The sequence below is a fragment of the Limanda limanda genome, chromosome 8 (assembly GCF_963576545.1).
Source record: "Limanda limanda chromosome 8, fLimLim1.1, whole genome shotgun sequence".
Classification (NCBI taxonomy): domain Eukaryota; kingdom Metazoa; phylum Chordata; class Actinopteri; order Pleuronectiformes; family Pleuronectidae; genus Limanda; species Limanda limanda.
Window position 1 is genome coordinate 17,933,317 of NC_083643.1, and position 13,915 is coordinate 17,947,231.

Consider the following 13,915-nt stretch of genomic DNA (forward strand, 5'->3'; position numbering starts at 1 on the left):
TTACAGCGGCCACAGCAACCAAGATAACAACTGTGACAATCAGCAGATGCTGAAAGTGAGAGAAGCACAGAGATGTGACTGAGACGAAGGTGGTAGTTGGACGTTGTGTTCATTCTTGATTCCTTGATCTCTCAGGTCTCATTGGGTTTATTCCCTGATAAACTGGGTACGATTCACATAAGTGAAATAAGTAATATAAGATACAGGGTTTACAAAATACCTTGATGCAGGAACTCAAACCAGCCGTATCGTACAGTATTCTCATTTACAGAGTTAAGCTTGATTCATACTATTTACTTCATTTAGCTTAATTTTTTTGATTCCATCCATCCTGTCCCACTCACGTAGTTTGTGCGATTGCCTCTCGAAACTCGTCTCACATTATATATAAGAATCAGTATTTTCATTTTAAAAGCCATTTAAGAAAACAAGGTAACTCAATGAGACTCAATATTTATTTCTTTTCTGTCACCATCGCAAACCGTCCATTAAAGCAAAAACAATATTTGGTTATAAAAGGTTAATTTGGTCTTTGCCTGCTGTGGGTGCTTTACATCCCTTCAAACTAAGACAGAGGCTGAATTGCAATAAGTGAACAGAGTCTAATTGAGCAAGAGCAGACGTGGCCTGTGCCAGGTTCGTCTGGGAGGAGGGCAGGCCCTGGATTGGCAGCCATTTCAAACCAGTGTGTCATTTCCTCCCCCAGGGCTGCCTCCACAGGTTCCCCCTGCAGGGCTCCGGCCTCAGGTTACAGGAAGCAGTGTGTGACCACTGGCAGACAAGGCGCAGCAACACACAGCAGCAGCCGTCAACACCAACTAACCGCGCCAACTTCCAGCCGACGGCGGTAGATACACGTAATTAGCATCAGGCCGAGCTGCCCTGCCCTGTGAACACCACAGTGTACACGGTGAAGACAAGCTGCACACGAGCTGTAATAATCAATTCACCGTTAGACGTGCGCTCAGCAGAGACGACCCCCCCGGACTCGGTCGCTCGCTCACTGAATCCGTCCTGTGCCAGAGACTGCAGGCCGAGTCAGTGGCCCTCATGGTTCCAGAGAAGCGTTCTGTAACGTTTAGGTAATGCGGAGACATTAGAGCTGGACGGCAGGAATGCGGTGAGTGTGTCCAGTGATTGCAGGGGTGTCTGTGTGTGTTACCCTGCTGGAAGAAGTTTGTCACCAGAGCCGGGCTGCAGGCTGAGGCCAGAGCCAGGCTTCATCAGCTCGTTTGGCTGATCCCTCCATGACGCCCTCAGGGCCACAGATCCGTTTTCTGTTCCCCTGTGTGGATGATGGCAGGAAGTTCTGGCTCAATGCTGGTTGATCATTGCAACATATGAGTGACCGTTGCAGCCCTCCTACCAGAGAGCAGGACTGCAACCAACAAGCATTTTCAGTATAGATTTTTCTACATTATACATCATTCTTTATTATTTTCTAAATTAGGCGAATGAAATTAATGAAAATGAGCCACGAGTCCATTCAGTTTAGGAAAAGTAATTTGAGTTAATTCAGATTTTGTTGAATGTGAGAGGTGAAAGTCAAAAGCATCCTTCAAAAAGTTCAGGATAAAAACAGGATGTAGAGAAAGTAAATGTAAAATAAATGTGTATGACTTCTCGCTGGTCCTCCCTCAACACTCCACTCCTCTGCAGCTCCGTCCGTGTTGATACTACTGAAATAAATTGAAATCCATGGTTATGATGTCGTATTGTGTGAACGTGAACAAAATAAATGATATTGTTCTTTTTGCTTGTACATTTTTTTTGCTTATTTGTCAAATAAAGAACCTCCAGAGATAAGCCGATGAAGTATTACAGTAATATTGCCAAGACGTTTAAAATTATGTTCTGCGTGTTATTCTGAAAAGTTGCTCTGGCCTTTTTCCGAGGTTGAAATTTCTTTCTAATTTTCTGATTGCTTCATGCAGCTTTTTGTATATTAATCAAGTATTTCTACTTCTGATTGTGTCTTTATATAATGTGCTGTTGCAATAAGTTATTGCACTTAAAGATAGTTTTTTTTCTCTACTTGGGAATGGGACCGCAGTATTTTTTCCATTCGTCTCCCAAGTCCGTCCACATTTAGCTCCGAGAACAGCATCACTGAGATCTGTTTGAGGTGTCGACCATTTGTTTGTACAGATAAGTAACTCGCTGTGTCTTTGTGTTGATGATGGTTTTGAAGTGACTTTGAAATAAATTAATCTTTAATGGTTAAATGAGTTCGGATACTTTCTTCTTTAAAAAGATGGAATGAATTTAAATGTGGTTCTACTGAGCGCCATCCAGTGACATTAAACTGATATTTCGCAGATGTATGATCATCAATGACAAATGTGGTATCACAGAATATAACTTTCACATTTATATAAAGCATTATCATTCTTAGGCTGCAGGAATAAATCTTCTAATAAGCATGTTATAAGCATATTAAGAATATTCAGATAAAATAAACTAAACTTATCCTTATAAATGCTTCAAGGTTTCAGAAGTGACCTTCAACTTTACATAGTCTATTCCAATAAACTGCTAAGTAACAGAATAAGACCAGTGAAGACACACACACACACACCCAGAATAAATGACATAAATGACTTGATAGAAAACCTTCACTGGCCAGGGGGGTGGGGGGTCCTGTTGAACATTGATGATATGGGATCGCATTTTTTTTTCTCGCATCAGCCGCTTCCAGATGGGATGCTCTGCCCGAGCCATTAGGCCCAAAGTTAAGCCTAATAGTTTGAATGGGCCCTAAATACCTCCAGGTGGTCTCTGGCTAACGGCCTAGCAATGGTTGTGGTGAGGGAAAGCTGTCATGCAACACAATGTGCAACATCATTCTCCACAGATGTTCCTGGTTTTTGCAATACAAGCTCAATCATGCAACAAAAGAGTCCCCAGAAAAACATTTTCATAAGCTCTTCTAAACATCCTTTCCCCTGCTGTGTATCATCCGCAGAAGGCACAACCACTTACGACAACTCTCACGTTAGACAAAGGCGAGGCACGGCCAGAAAAAAACCAACACAATAATGTGCGCCAAATCACTTCTTACCATTGCTAGGGTCTTTGCCCTGCAAAGAATGTTGGAGCCCTCTCATCTCTGCTTGCTTCCCGCAACAATTGTCGTCTTTTCCACAGTTGTGCAAGAGTTTAAAAGCAGCGCTCTGATCGCACGAGAATGTGAAAACTCAAGAGGACCCTTTCTGCAACACACTGCGGAATCCTGCTCGAGCTGGGGAACTGGAGATCAGCAATGAGACAATAGAAGGAACTTATAGACCTGCTTCTGCACAGGCTTTTAAGAGTCGGATGAAATACTTCAGATACAACAAATATTCCCTCTATTGTGTCCTTTGAATGGCAATAATAGCAATAACATCTAGTATGTCACTCAGTAGAGAGCATACCTCCACCAAGGCCATTTAAACTGACTAGATCCAGATCTTTATTTGGATCTGTACCAAATTGTGCACACTCATAAATAATCCGTCATTTTAATCAAGATGCATGAATTATTCTACAGAGATGTACTTCTACATTCAGTTTTGTGTTTTCGTGAGATGGGATGACAAACTGGAATGTCATTTAGAAGAGTGAAAACCTCAAAGTCCCTTTCAAATTCAATCATATCAGTCTCTAAATGTGCCTGTTTTTCTTCATCAATCACCAATTACTTCCATCAAAATGTTCCATCTTACAATTAAAGTAACTCCTCTCTGACCAATTCCACATCTCTCTACCAAATTTTGTGTAAATCCATCCAATGTATTTTGAGAAGAAACATTTGGACATACGAAATACTTAATCTCCTTATTGGAGGTGAAATATAGAATATAAACACAGTTATTTTTTTATAACTGACGATAAATCATCTATGACCCCGTGTGAGATCGTCTTTCAGCAGACAGAGTTCGGAGGTCACAGAACCTCACATGACAATGGGAGCACTGTAGGTAAAGGGACGTTGCCCCTGCCTCTGCCCCCCCCCCCCCCCCCACGTGTCTAAAACGTGAGCAGATGAGATAAATAAACACTTGCAGGGAGGAAGAGGAGCAGCACACTGTGCCCTGAACAGCACTCATTAACCCTAATGGGTCACGCTGCTCCAGCCAGGCTCCACTGACACCCTTAATAGAAGGCTGCATGGTTAGGGGACCATGAAGACCATTAGGGCACTTCAAAGTTCACTCCACTACATTAGGGCCCTGCAGAAATGGCAAAGAGGGGACAGATCCGATTCCCCGTTCAGCGCTTTATTTTTCCATCGGTCAGCCTGTCAATCAGCCTGCTCCATAAACAAGTGGATGCTTGAGCTGCTCATTAAGAAGCCATCGTTAGCAAGGCCCAGGCAGTAAATCCGCGCTTATATCAGCTTTCAGCAAGAAAAAAAATCTAATGTTAATTTTAGAGCTTACACTGTTAAATGAGCCCAGTGGTTTGAAAGTAAAATTGTAAATCAAACTCCTCCACTCATCTCTGGACCAGCGAGAGGACGCCTAAGTGCAGAAGACAAGCACAACGTGTAAATTCACACACGCCACGTTTTGCTGCCACAAAACCAAAGTCCAACCTAATTCAAATAACTTCAAGTGACATCTTGTTGTAAATCAAAAGAGGCAGCAGAGGCTTGATATATTGATGCCGTCCACAGGGACATTAAAAGACAAAGCAGTCTCCTGCCGCGGTCATAAGTCAGAGCGCTACAGCTCCTCAGCACAGGAGAGGAGCAGGCGGCCGAGGAGGAAGAAACGCGGCACACATCACTTTGTCCGGTCAAACGCTCCTCGTTACGAGCCCAGAATGCCAGTAAACAGCTCACATTTAGCAAAAGCTTTTCACGCACATAAGAAAGTAATCCTAAACAGCATGAATAACCCACGGATCTAAAAGTAGTGACATCTGTTTTTTAGATTTCCCATCAAAGTACAGAAATAAAACAGCATGAACAAGAGACAAGATGGTTCCTCGCTAGGATGAACGTTTTATTGAAGTTAATGCTTGAGGGGACATTGTATGCACATTTTAGAACAAAAGTTAACTATATCCAAATTTGCATGTCAGATCATTTTAGCCTCACAGGGCCTGACAGGTCATTGTGTCTGTAGTAAGTGTAGGAGGGGGATGTGACTCAGGGGTGGGATCAGAGTGGAGCTTTACCGAGAGACGAACATGGATACCTCACTTCTCTAAGTGCCTTCTAATGGGCTCTCTGGCTCTGAGACAGCCTCCCCTATCAACGCATCTACAACCCCACTCCATCACTTACCTCTCTTTTCATGCTCCCACTATCATGCACATCTGCAACGCCGTAATTCTGCAAATACGCTTGTGATCATGACTGACGTGCGAGTAAGAAATGGCGATTGGTTGCAGAAAGGCTCTTTCATTCTGCCCTTACGTACGAAAGGAGATACATGCATCCTCCAGGTTGGCGTGGTTGCTAAGCCACACGTCCATTTGAGGGCGACGTAAAGTCGAGAGTTTCTAACAACAGCAAACGTGGCGATGCTGGAGAAGGTTTGTCCCTGTGCCCGGGCAAAGGCTTAAAGTCTCTCCTCCAAAAAGTTACAACGTTGATTCCATTTTGTTTTGTCTTGTTGTCTATTGGCAACACTGCCCCCCACTATTTCCTGTGGTATTGCTCCGTTTCATCTGATTTGTCCGTTTCTGTGAGCTTTTGGAAACCTTCACAAATATGGAACGGAAGTAAAGTAGCCTAAAGTGGTTCCTTCCTTCTTCACTTAAAAACCTCTGGGCCACAGTCGGACCATCGCTGGGCCAAGGTCGGACCGTTGCTTTAACCTATAGAATATCTCTACTATACCAGACCATGTGGAAACAAAATGAAAGAATAATAATTACATAATTTCATAAGCTATTATAGGGTATAACCTTGAACTTGGCACTGTCAGTCTCTGTAGCGTTTTAACTGATCATTCCCTGTCATGTCCTGAGCAGACACACACAGATTCTGAGCTGAAGTACATCTGCAAAGTAACCAGTCAGTATCAGCTTTCACCATTCAGCAGTATGTCGAATTCTTCCAGAGTAGTCTTTTCAAAATCTTCAAATGTATAAAGCAATCACAATGAAATACAGGGCAAATGGCTATGGTTTAAAATATAACCATTCTTTCTGGCACTTTACAAGAAGTGTGCAAAGTTGGAATCAACGCAATTTGCACAGTGGATCAGTGGTTAGCACGATGGTGCAAAATTGTCATTTCGCAGAAAGGGGGAACCCAGTTCGGAATCCCAACTTGGCGGAGGTCTGTGTGGAGTTTGCATTTTCTCCCTTTGTCTGCACTGGGTTTTTTTTGTGTACTCCGGCTCATCTCACAGAAACATTGATTGATTGAGACTCTAAATTGTGAATGTCTGCAATATCTCGCCCCAATGTCAGCTAGGATTGGCTCTACCTCCCTGCACGACCCTCAAAGTATAAACTGTATCAATAATGGATAGAATGAATGAATAGAGTCAAGCTCCACAAGAGTCAACTGGAGTGAGCATGTTCCCATATCATGACGTCCGCTTGCTTTGTTAATCTGCAGTCAGTCCACGGTCCCAGCTCTATTTTCCCATCAGCTGACAGCGGGCATCAAACAGCTGACCCACGGCCAGCTGCCTGACAGGCATCTCTGTGGCCTGTTACCAGGGAGACAGCCCTGCAACGGCTCCCATCATTCCCTGACTCCCACTAATAAAACTCTGGTTTATTAGAGTGTGGAAATGTCTAGTGTGGCTTTCTGACATACTAACATAAACAGCGAGGGAAAAGATTTAAAGTGGTACTGACACATGAGAGTAAGTTTCGGGCGGACGAAAAGTGGATGTAGCAAGTGGGTTAGTGGGTTAAATCAACGCTTGTGTCCTTTTGCAGAACAGCAGCAGTGTTCGAGGAACAGGCAAAGATAAAAAAAAAATGCATATTCTCAGAAGCATAACTTACAAGGGTAGATTTATTGAAGATCATAAAAGGAGCTTTCTTTTTATATTTACGAGATGCATATGTAAGCACATAAATAATGTGGCTGATGAAACTTGCGTGAACTGTCAGCTGGCCTGCTGTAGTGAGGAAAAGACACACCCTGTCAAAACATGTAGTTTCTTACTTTGCCAATGTGCAGCTTTTTAAAATCGAAGAGTCAACATAGTGAGAGCAAGCCGCCTCCTGACGCTTGAAGTTTGTTATCAGCCTGTGTTTCTAACCCCTTCAACCTCTCAGCTCCAGAGCAGCATTTCCTCTCTCCTCTCTGCAATATGCTTCCAATTATGAATCTTGTGGATATGGGGGCGGTGAAGTATCCCTCTGATTTATCGTGCGCTCAGGTCCGGCCTTGTTCTGTGCATTTGCACACGCGGCCCTCCTGCTGCAGAGCTCAAAGGTCAGACATACACAAAAGTTGACCTCTCACAGATGCAATGTGCACGGGACCTGAGTGACAGGCCGAGTCGACGGCGAGGGCCACAGGGCGAGAAAATCTGCTGTTCAATGAGCAAAGGAGCGCAGCATTAGTCTCCAGCTGTGAGTTCGCAACACAGGCCAGGTGAGCAGAGAGAATTTGCCGACATCCATACGTTTGGAAATGTTTATTTCAAACTAAAGCCATTTCTGTCCACACGATCATTTTTGTTGCATCACTTTTAATCCCCGTCCATACTATCACGCTTAAAAACTTAAATCATGTGACCTCTAGGGGTGCACGTGATGATGTAAACAGGAAGTCAAGCGGGTCCTGCTGGAAATGTGATTGTGGCAGATTGCTACAGCTTGTCTCCTCTGCGTGCTACACTGGTAGCCGAGGCTGAGGTCAACTGTTTCTCTTGTGGGGTCATGTGATGGGAGCCTGATGAATCGGCGAAGGCTATGTCGTCACCACAAGACCAAATGATCAGGCAGTTGCGAGTGTCTTCATCAAAGTCTACAAAAATCTCCATTTCTCTCTGTCCAGATTAAGTAGCATGGACGCAGGTGTATACTTAGCATAGTTGATGCGTTTTCATAATGAAAACGTAGCAGTGTGGATGTAGCCAAAGAAAACTAATGAGAAAGTGGCCTCACACAGTCGCCATCATTTGGCTGACTGCTAAACATTAGTTTTCTCCCTTTGTAACCATCAAGCACGTTGTGGTCTTCTCACATGGAAGAGCTCAGCCCATCTATTTGTAGTCATCAGTTAAATCCGAGTAGTGCGGACTGAAAACACATGCTCCACGAGTGAGTCACGGAGCACCAGAGAGCTCTCAAGACAGCGGTGATGCTCAGCCTGAGAAACGACGCATCCCTGCGGACTCATTTCCTGGCCCCTTCCAGCTCACTTCCTGTTTCACACCGGGTTAGGGGCACCAAGCTGCCTCCCAGAGTCCAAGGGCACAGGTTGTGTGGGTCTCAGTAGCTGGAGGATAATGAATCTGTTCTCCACCACAACGACAAGGCGGCTGTTAGAGGGGGCTGCTGCTTTATTTGACTTAATGCAAGCCTCGTTTATTAAACTGTGCTGTCGAGTGTATTTTCTAGATTGTCACATTTTCACTTTGGGTTTTGCGGTCTCATCGCAGCAGATGTGGAGCGTCTGCCCCTGGTATGGTTTCTGTTGAACGCTCCTCGGGGGGATTTCTCCGCGGCCCTTTAACTCCCCACCGGACCTAACACCCTTTCACACTGGATAAACACAACACAAAGGAGGAAAATAAGTTTTATGTTAGAGCCTGGGTTATTACATGCAGGAAAAAAAGGGGGACTCTCTAATTCCCCTGGGCGGCTAAGCACTCGTAAATCATCAGGCAATGAAAGTTTCCTCTCCAAACAGGGGGCTAAAACAAACTGAACACAGAGCCCGTCGCCCCCCCATCCATCCCTCACTCTCCTCTTCCTTTTTCCTGAGAGGAATTTTTATGAGGAAAGAAGAGATGCAGCACTGCAAGACAAAACGAGCAAAGAGGTAAATACGACAACATTAATCCTTTGCAGTGACACCAAACTCCCCCCAAAAAACGACATTATTTTAGGGGATTTTACACGAGTTTCTCTAACGGCAGCATAGGGACTGTAACTGGTAACATATTGAGAACAAAGGAGTAAGTTTGAATGTAAAGTTCTCTCTGTTTATTCTTCCATTAAGATTTGTTACTTTATCGAGGATCCAAAAAGCTTTTTCAAGTATTTATGTCGTGGCCACAATCAAAGAAGATGCACTCAGAGATGTTCCGTTTCACCACAAACTGTCACTGCATAGGCGACTCAAATTCTAAGCAGAATAAATCTTTTATTTTTAGTATTGTTCAGTAAATCAAAGTGGTCTTTCATATGTCTGATATAAAAAACAGAGAAGAAAAAGAGACACCATGTTTGCATCAGGTTGATTTTTGCCAGATTTTGAAACTCGACTGCTTTCAGTTTGATTTCGTTTCATCCTCTGGTAGAATGTTACAGTACATTTACTTAGTTACTGTACTTACATATATTATTCATATCTGTATACTTTACTTAAGTAGATTTATTTTCATGTACTTCTCACTTTCACTTTACTTTCTAGTCAACTACATGTTTACAATGCCTTGCTTTACATATTTACCTTATCATAATTTAAGATAGGAATACGATAGGGGAACATTGCTGAGTTACAGTGGAAAAGAGGACAGTCAAGTCAAGCACATCTTTGAAAGAAATAAACTAATTAATAATGAGAGGGGAATTGATCCACTGATCCAATCAGAACAGGCAGGTAACATTGGGCCCCTCCTCTATTAAAGACAGCAAAGGACTCACAGGTGAAGAGGTAGAGACTCAGCCATAATGATGTGGTACTAATACGAATACTTCAAATACATTTAAAAGCAACTACTTAGTAGAAACGTTAACTTGGTACTTTTAACTGAGAACATTTTTGTCTGATTATTTGTACTGTTACTTAAGTCAAATGTTTGCGTACTTCCTGGACCACTGAACTCAGCTCTCTCACTTTCTGACCTACTCTGATGCCACCAGGAGGGTCTGCCCTTCAAGCTTGTGTTAATACCCCTTGGATGCGAAGTGACACGAGCACGCTGAGGAGAGTAAACCACCGGGATCAGGAGCTGCTCATGCTCTCCACCAGTAACACTTAGCAGCTGTTAAAGACTCGGTAGCGAGAACCCGACCTGCCCCGGTGCAGACACTTCAGATGTGAGGCAGGGTGAACTGACATGCCGCCTGCTACTGCTGCTTACTTTCTGATCAGCAGGTCAAACACAAAATCTGCCTAAAATACCAAAGACACACTGTTTTAATTTGAGGGCTCTGGCCTTATAGTCATGTCAAATTTGCTTCAGTCAACACGTTGGAGTTTGCAGGATAAAAATATCGGCCCTCCTGAGAGTCGTCGTGTCGGAGTAAGTGTTTACAGAGTCAATGAAAGGGAACCATGGGATATTTGTATACAGATGGTGTTAGTGTGGCATGTAACTACATTCACTTCTAATGTCATTCTTATAATACTGCAAAATCCATCACTTTCATTTAAAATGACGATGAATTAAAACATGTTCAAATCTTGATGCCACAAACAGCCTCAAATACAATGGTCCCCTCTTGTTAATGCTGAGAAGAAAATACACAGCTGCAAGAACTGGATGGATGGATAGTATAGCTGCTACTGCCCTCTTGTGGTGAAATAAATAACCCCTGGTTACTGAATATAAACATTTCCAGCAGAGAGTTGAGAGAAGGCACTGATCACTTATTTTTAACTATATTTAATTTCTGACTGGGTCAAAAGAATGTGTGGTTTGGTGAGATGTTGGACTTGGATATGTGGTTCAGCTTGGTGACGACTCATTTTACCACCACTGGTGAGTGTTTTGTGACTATTCTTGATTACCTGTGACGTACATGGCACGAGAAACAAAACTGCACATTTCGCTTTTTATTTGATGTGACTGTAATGAGCTCCAGTATTTCATAATGAGGCAGGGAGACGAACAAGAGGTCAGCTGGCTGCTTCACCCTGAACTTTACATGTACTTTTACTTTTGTCCCCATGTGACACGTGTAAGGCATTATATAAATTCAAGTTATTATTTATGTATTCAAAGTCTAAAAATGTTTCAAAATGAGGCGGTTAGGAAAACTGTGATCACATGTTCAGTGACTTCATCCTCGCTGTTACTTTAGTTTCCAACAAGTTGAAACAAAAGCTATAAAAATTTTCCCATCCAGAATCCCCTGAAGTGGGCACTAGTGTGGTGGAGGACCATGGTGGTCCCGAGCCACATCAGTTCAAGAGGTTATGCCCCAAGCCAGAGATCTCATAGCCATAGCGAGTGCAAGAGAGGGTGGAAGCAGTGGTAGTGGTAGTAGAATGACACTCATGAACAGCATCTCCACTTAAAACTACATTTAAATTCACTAGATCTGAATTTTTGGGGGGATGGCCGAATACTTGTTTGACAAACACAACCTTGGCAAAGAAAGCAGCTAGATCCCTAGACACTAGATTCCTGAAAAACATTCCTCCTCCCCCTGATCTGGACAGCACCAAAATCAAAATGGTTGTTTGCCTACCCGCATCCACACAAAGTTTGTGGTAAATCGGTCTTGTAGAAACAGATGTATGGGGTGAAAACTCCATAGCAGAGGTAATTAGAAGGCTAATGTTAGCAAATGTGTGAATAAGTTGAGAACATGTGTTGTAGGGAGGTACCAAAGGAAACAATAAACTACAGGATCTGGATCTTTCTCCTGCTACAAAATATTCCTGTTAGTACAAAGCCTCATCCATTTATCCATTGATGCTTTCTAATGTTTTTCTGAGTAGGTGAATTTATCTTGAACGACAACACTCACATCCTGGGAGCCTGTCTGTTCAGGGTGAGCTGCAGAACAGCCCAACCAGGCTGGAGGAAGGGGTGGTTGTAATAGCTGTGTTTCAACCAGTAGAGGGCAGTCACTATGCATATCTACCCCAAAAAGTGGTAAATTAAAACTCTTTGCACAAAAATGTCAAGGTTTGGACCTGAATCACTTCTTAATACCTGTAGTGATTGGTTTTCAGCTTGAAACAAAATGGTTTAGGAGTTAAGTTACTCTTTAATCCTCATAATACATTTTGAATAACCATTTAAATAAGGATTAATCATGAAAATTACCTTTATATGCACTGCCTATGAGATAATCCCTGGAATATTAAGTTGATTGTTTGCAGTTTAATACAGTAACCAAATGTTCATATGTTCACAGAATAAATCATATTAAAATGCAAATAAAATTATCTAGGATTGTATGGAGCGAGATGAGGTGAAGAAAAGCAGAGAGAATGGGAGTGACGTCCTTTTCTTGAACCAAATAACTGACTATGTGACATCCGTGATCTAACTATTAATTACTGTTGGTTTTATTCCAGAAATAAAATCTGTTTACATTTTCACAATTGATCACCTTGTTCTGAAGCTCCTATTTAATTTATTTTATCGCTTTTATGCAACTGTTGACTGTATTTGATATCTGAGTTCACACAGCTGAAGAAAACTGAAGGTGGAAAGATGGAAAACATCTCTGACTGTCAGCAGCCTGAGCAAATAATGGGGAGAAACCAGGAAACAGTGTATGAGTAACACCTGTGTTACTTGACAGGGTAAATACACATCTTCAGATATGTCCACCCCCGGTGCAGTGGGCTGGCCCGCTATACAGCACTACTCTTTCATAATGTTAACATCAAATTCAAGCATCTCTAACAGCCTGAAACTGTACATATCACATGTAGGAGGAAATGTGAGGAGGCTGAACAGAGTGCTGATTATTACACAAGTTCTCCTGCACAGTTTATGATGATTATGATGAAGGTTCTAATTGTCAGAAAAGTTTGCCCTGATGTCGTCAGTGTCTTGAGGGGAAATGGAAGTGATGCAGTTTACTGTATATACGACAATAGCCCCGTTTATATGACCTGTTCCAAGGCAGAAACACAATCGTTGTTCTGGCAATTACGCTGCAGGGGAGGAAGTCACAGAGCTGGATTCACATCTGCCTAACATGTATTTAGTACACACTGCAGTTTGTCTTCAGTATACATCGTTTAGTGTTTTTAATGTTTTGATTGAAGTACTTTTATCATCTTTAGCTTCTTCCTGATGATTTCATGATACGATAGGATATTTAAAGGAGTTGCTACAGTTTGGATGTCTATTTGATGTGACAGCGCAATCACTGCAGGTTAGGTTAACACTAGTAGATTTCTTCATGTATCTCTTTATTATATCTACTTGTAATTTCCATGTAGTGAATGACTGATTCACCAGATGTGGATTGAAGATGGACGCCTGGCATTGGCCTCTTGTCTCATGCAGCATTAGACAAACAACCTACCCGCAGGAAACCACTGTGTTTAAATGAACACTCAGATTGTGGAGTCACACAGTCACCATTTGTCTGTGTTTGGTGATTTCTTTAGAGACAATCATCAATTTTATTAACTCTCAACTTTAAAGTCCCAAAGAAATAAGGCCTTATTTACACCACTCGTCTTGTACCACGTGTTCTCCACTTAATCCAGAAGTTCAAGTCCCTTCAACCTTCTTCACGTTCACCCTACATGACTTCTGTTCGATATTTCCCACCCGAGGTGAGCAGAGCGAGTACCTGTCCCTAACCTGCCTCTGATTGGGTAAAGCTTGAGAAAAGAGGATTGATTATTGGTTAGGATTAAGGAAGAAGAATCAGGTTGGGCAAATCAGGGGCAAGGCAGGGGCGGTAGAGAGAAAAAATAAAAGCATCCTGAGCCAATATCACTTCAACACAAACAGTGTTGGTGAAGATGATAAGATAGAACAGAGCGACCTGTATTTCCTCTTCTTTATTTCCAAAGTGTTCACTTCTTTCACATGGCACTAATCTCACTACATAAGTGAACAAAACTGGTATGTTT